The sequence below is a fragment of the Eptesicus fuscus genome, chromosome 4 (assembly GCF_027574615.1).
Source record: "Eptesicus fuscus isolate TK198812 chromosome 4, DD_ASM_mEF_20220401, whole genome shotgun sequence".
NCBI lineage: Eukaryota > Metazoa > Chordata > Mammalia > Chiroptera > Vespertilionidae > Eptesicus > Eptesicus fuscus.
In genome coordinates, this window is record NC_072476.1 from 76784913 (window position 1) to 76791326 (window position 6414).

At 38.3% G+C, this 6414-nt stretch overlaps 1 pseudogene; it reads right to left on the reverse strand.

Annotated features, from left to right (window-relative positions):
- Nucleotides 1-5276: 5276 nt before the first annotated feature.
- On the reverse strand, nt 5277-6203 carry LOC103305329 (protein SET-like; annotated as a pseudogene).
- Nucleotides 6204-6414: the final 211 nt, after the last annotated feature.

A 6414-nucleotide genomic window follows, 5' to 3' on the forward strand; every position in this document is an offset into this window, starting at 1 on the left:
AGGAATCCAGTTTTCCTCTCTCCCAACTCAGGGACGGCTTTTGCAGCACACATTTTGGGTGGTTCTTTGGCCATTCCTTGAACATATGCCTATATGGGAACCAACCACACTCTTGTGGTCATTTGTTCTTCCACTGAGGGATCCTTCTTGTGACTGGAAAGTTCTCCCTTAGATTGGAAAAACCCAGGAGGTCACATTTACTAATTAAAAAAAAAGTCCTATTTATTGATTGATATAGAGACATCTGGAGCTCTGATTTTTCTTCTTTTCCCACTTTCTTATGTTTTTCTCTTCAATTACTATGAAAATTCCTCAATTTCTATTTTCTTTTCTGTGGCCCTCTTGGTGCCCTTGTCTGTATTCAGTAGTATGATTTTTTATTTATTTTTATTTTTTTTAGTATGATTTTTTTTGATGGGTACGTCCTTCTCCAGCCAGATGGTCACTTCCCATAGCCTCCTTCATTGTTCAAAGTAACAGCTTTTGATCTAAAGGAACTTGGGGTGCAAGTTTTTATTTTTAAAAAATGATTGAGCTTTTAAAAGTCATGAAAGGCATATTACTGGGTTTTTGGCTGGTTGCTCAGTCCCATGTGAGTCAGCGGAAGGGGATGGTGGTCATTGAGATAGATGCATCTTGGCAGGCTTTGCACTGTGACCCACAACACTCCAGGAAGAGTGGCCACAACAGGCCTCAGATCTGCTTTGCATGCCAATGTGGGAAGGCACGCTGCGCACCCTCTTATCCTGGATGTGGTAACAGGATGCCTCAGACCTGCTGGTGCTTATGAGTTCTTCATATTGTTCCATGGAACATAGCATGTGGTTTCTTTTTCAGAATAACTCTAGGACCTGATGAAACTCTGTGAACGCATGATAATAACAACAAAATTATATTGAGTGCTTATTCCTTGGTATACCAGGGATAGTTCTCAACATTTATCATTTGAGTCCAATGAACCTGTTTTGTAGTTTTATATATTTTTTTAGCTATTTAATGAGTAATTTTAAAAACTAAAATCAGAGATATTGTTAAAAACAGCTTCATTAGAAATTTTAATAAAAATTTGAACAGTAAATCTGAATTTTTCATTTCAGGTTTTCCTGGTTTAGAAGGTATATATATCTAAAACAGGCACAGTCATTTACATTACAACACAGATATTTACATTACGATTCATAACAGTAGCAAAATTACAGTCATGAAGTAGCAACGAAAATAATTTTATGGTTAGGGGTCACCACAACATGAGGAACTGTATTAAGAAGATTGAGAACCACTGATCTAGGATATTGTCATCTGAAGACTCATAGTCTCAGATTTTACTCATATAAAATTTTTTTGCATTAATCTTCTGATTTAATAATTGCGAAGCATCTTCCTCTGTAAATTTTCTTATTTTTGCCATTATGGATAGAAAATAAAAATTATGAATTCTCAACTATGTTTACTGAAAGATTGAAAAACTATAAAGATGTTATCTCCTGTCTTCTCTTTATCCTTGAAAGATGCTGCAATAGTTGAGCTGAGACAATTGGTAAACTGAAGGGTGATGTAATAGCAATGGTTTATTTCAATATTATATCAACCTTTTGGCAATTCCATCATTTTCCCATTTCACACTACCTTAATGTTTGTTTGTTTTTTAGCATTGTTTAGAATTGGTGAATAATATCAAATCATGTCTAAGATGAACGGCAAAATATTTTCAAGATATAGGAAAAATAAAATTGCTAAGATCCCATAATGTATATTAAATTTATAAAAATTCAAGATAGAATGACTTTTATTCTATTTTTAAATAGCAAAATTTCCCTCTGTTCTTTAAAAGACTGCTAATAAAGAGTAAAAACAATAAATTATTAACCCCCACAAAGAAGACTGCTCAAAAATGAAGTTCAGAAGCTAAACTGTCACCTCATGATCTCAAATAGTATGTATGCCTACAATTAACATGTATTAGGTACCATGGATGAAATTTATGAACATGACCAAAATCAGTTACTGGGTAAAAAAAATAATAGAGTTTCATTTTGGGATGATGAAAAAGTTCTGTAGATGGATAGTGGTGATGGTTGCACAACACTGTGAAAGAACTTAATGCCACTGAACTATACACTTAAAAATAATTAAAATGATAAATTTTATGTTATGTTTATTTTACCACAATAAAAATAGTAATGTTTACTTAAAGGTATTTAGATAGTATACATAGGATTCTTTCTGTCACCCAACTTGCAGAAAACAATTCTTTAGCCAATTATCACAATCCTTTGAATTAAACCTATTCCTCTTCAAGTGGATAGAAAAGGCTCACAGAGTCTAAGTAACTCACCTAAGATCATGACAGAGGGTGGTAGAGAGGGAGAAGAACTCTGGCAGAAAGACCCCAGAGCTTCACACAGAACCACTGCACCAGCCACTGCTCGTGTGCAGCCTGGCAGGTCAGGGTCCTGCCATGGTCCAGTGATGCAGAGGTTTCCTTCCCCCATCGGTGCCACCACTCCACGCCCTCTTCCAGATTCTTAGTGTAGTCTGGGATTCCTTCTCTGCCTCTTGAGCGTGCCTTTCTTCTGATTTTTAAAAATCTTTATATGCAAAGTCACATGCACTTTTGGCCAAAATAACTGATACCCTCAGAAGAGAAGACAAGCATGCTTATGTGCCAAAGGGCAGAGGAAAATAGCCTCCCACTCCCAGCCATTCTGGGCCTCTACTGGACTTGGTTCCATGTGGCCTCCTCCTCTAGACTCTACTTATGAATGGCCATGACACTTTCCACCACTCCTAGTTACCACTGCCAATTTGTGGTAACTTTCACTAATTTGCACAAGCTCCATAGATATAAAGACCAATTTGAGTTTATTATGTGTTTGAGAAAGGTAATGTGTCATTAGCTGGATGTTTTCTGCAATTAGGGTGAAGAATTCTAAATATATATACTATCTAAACTACATCTTTAAACATGAAATATGCAGATGAGCATTATTATTCTAGTCTAATAAAAATCACATTGATGTGAATAAACAATGAGAGGCACCAGAATAATGCCCATTACTTGAGTGGAAAAAATTTATTCACAATTCAAAGATTCATTTTAGGGTAAAGATATGATTGGAGTGAAGAGGGGGAAATGCCTTAGAGTTGTAGTTCCTACCTGGACCAGCTGAGGGCAGTATTTCTGATGAGATTAATAGTTCACCTAGATTCCACCCATGATGTCTAGTGAATGGTCCTTTTGAGTAATTAAGAGAAAGATGATCTTTAACCCTCAGAGTACTCTATTATCATCTCTTCAAGTGGAAGGAAAGGTTGAAGACTCTAGAAGAAACCAGGCTAAGATTAAATGTCAGAATTTATGGGATTGTTATAGTGCCATGCAGGGTCTGATGTGGGATCTCAGGAGTAGGAAGGCAAAAAGAGAAGTCAAATGAAGAGATCTCTCAGGAGACTATTAATTTACTAGCCTGGTTGGAAATGTGAAAATTGGAAGCAGTGGTGAGACAGACACAACCATGATTGTAGGGTTGGGAACTTGGAATGCTTGAGGCAGGAAAGGCACTGGATGGGGGGCAATGGACCTCACTCTCAGGAGGACTCAGGGATGTACCACAGTGCAGGACCCTATAGGCTGGGGCTCAGTGCTGTACTGTCTCAGCAGTGAGCCTTCCTCCACTGTCCATGATATGAAACTTAAAATCACACCTCTTTCTTGTGTTAGGCAACAAGTACAGCTAACCCTTGAATAAATTGTGGGTTGGAGCATTGAACCCCCCATAGTAAAAAAAAATATCCGCGTAGTATAACTTTTGACTCCCCCAAAACTTAACTACTAATAGCTTACTGTTGACCAATACCTTCCTCACAACATAAATAATCATTTAACACATATTATGTATGTGATATATATTATATGCTGTATTCTTACAATAAAGCAAGGTAGAGAAAAGAAAATGTTATTAAGAAAATCATAAGAAAGAGAAAATACATTTGGAGTATTTATTGAAAAAGTCTATGTATAAGTGAACCCACATAGTTAAACCAATGTTGTTCAAGGGTTGAATGCAGTTGCAATTTCTGGAGGCCCTGTTACAAACCCAATGCCCAGATTTCAGATATGAAGAGCTTTGCAGTGAGAGGCTTCCTCAGAGCTCAGAGAACAGGCTTGCTTCATGGGGCTGATCAAAGTGAAATCCATCCTACTGACTTCCTGGGTCTGTGTGGGGAAGAACTTGTCAAGTAATACGATCGATGTGAGAAAATGGGAGGGTGAGAAATGAACCAAGCAGTTGGGACTCTCTAGTGTGTGTGTTCACTTTTGTGTGTGATGCAAGGATGCAGCCTACTTTGTTAGTTTGGGATGTATTCTGAAGGTAGTGGGAAGTCATGGAAGTGTTTTGAGCTACAGAGTGACCTGATCAGATTTTTTTTTAGTCTAAGAAGTACTATAGGTGAGCTGGTTATATTGATCATATCAGTGACAAGAGAATCAGAACCGAGGCAAGTTAGTTGCTTTCTTGTTTACTGCTCAGACCCAAAAATACACACTTCCTCCTTTCCAAAAATAAACAAAAAGAAAATTTAAAAATAAACAGGAACAAAATTACAATAGAGAAATGTCAATTCTGAATAAGATCCTACAGGTTCTGCTGATTCTCTGAGTGGCAGGGTTCAAGTCATCATTAGGAGAGAATTTTATTTTAAAAGTGTCATTTTAGACTGCAAGGATGTCCATTAAACATCACAATTAAACATGCCAAAGGAGAAGCCATGTTGTCAAAATGCCCACTTAACCCACCCAAACATCTCAAACCCACCCTTTGCTGACCTTCTATAACCCCCCTTTTTAAAGCTTTTCTTCTTCTTTTTTTAAACAAGAGAAAGTAGACAGATACATGTTGGTAAATGCTAACTGTCCATATTCACATAGAGACACAGTGTAATCTCTGAGCCCAATATACAGAGGAAGGAGGAAAAAAGCTAGAATTCTAAGCACTACTGCACAGGGGCCTAGCAACCTCCAGCTCCCAGTTTTTCTTTTCTCCCACAGAGCATGGTGGTGGTGATTCCATTAAGTTTTTCTTGAGACAGGAAGGGGTAAAAATGAATTTGGACCAGAAAGGGGCAAAGATTCTTTTCCCACTGTATTCTGCTCAAGGTACATCCCCCCCAAATAAGGTGAGAACCATGGTGTAAAGGAGAGAAAAGAGACCTCAAAAACAGGGCAGCTGAGCACAAGAGGTATGGGGCGGGGTGGCGGTGGGGGGAAAGACTGCAACTTGCTCCCAGGGACTGGAAAAAATTAAAAAAGATTGGAATCCATCAGTGTTCATTAGTCATCTTCTCCTTCATCTTCCTCTATTTCTTCCCCCTCCTCATCATCTTCATCTTCTTCACCTTCATCCTCATCCCCTTCTTTATCAATATCTTCCAACCCTTCCTCTCCTCCTCCTCCTCCTCCTCCTCCTCCTCCTCCTCCTTCCCCTTTTTCATCATCCATGTCAGGAACCAAGTAGTACTGTAATGGATTTGGCCAAATGTCATCTTTGATGACTTCTCCTAACTCATCTGCACCTGCATCAGAATGGTCAGTAAACCAGGTCAAGAAGCTTTCTGGTTCCTCATGCTGTCTCTTCCTGCTGGCTTTATTCTGTGTTTGACTTGAACGTTTCGTCAAATCCTTTCCAGATTTCCATATGATTTCAGTGGACTTTGAAGATGGATCACCATTCTCACTCAGATGAAACTCTTTGGAGAGAACTTTATTTTCGAAGTGAGGATTTTCATCAAAATAAAAATCTATTCTGTAACCTGATTTAATATCTTCAAATTCTGTCACTTCAACTCTTGTCAAATAATGCAGCACCTCCTCATTCTCTTCCCCAAGCAGTGCAGACACTTGTGGATGGTTGACAAATGTTGTTACCCCAAAATTTGGGATTTTGGCGATCAATTCTGACCTCTTCTGAAAAAATGGCGGAGTTTGTTATATTTCTGTTCTACTTTCAAAATCTCCTCACTGGCTTGTCATTAAGTCTGTCTATTTCATTTTGTACTTCATCAATATGTTCAATCACTTCTGGCTGTTCTTTTTCTCCCTTTGGCACGTCTTGAGGGGTCGGCTTCTTCTCCGGCTTGGGGGCTGGAGGCAGTTCCAGTTTCTTTGTTTGAGGTGGGAGCGAGGACCCGCGTTTGGGGGCCATGCTGTGAGGAAAGTCCGAGGATCTGAACACTGGAATGTTAAATTTCTTGAGTAACTAATTGTATTGTAAAAATGAGAATCTTTTTTTCCTTTTGAGATACACCCTGAAGTATGTTGGGGTGGAAGTGTCACAAAGTCATAAAGCTAAAGCAACTGATTCTCAAATGGTTAAATAAAAAAAAATATGTATATATATGTATACAAAGAGATAC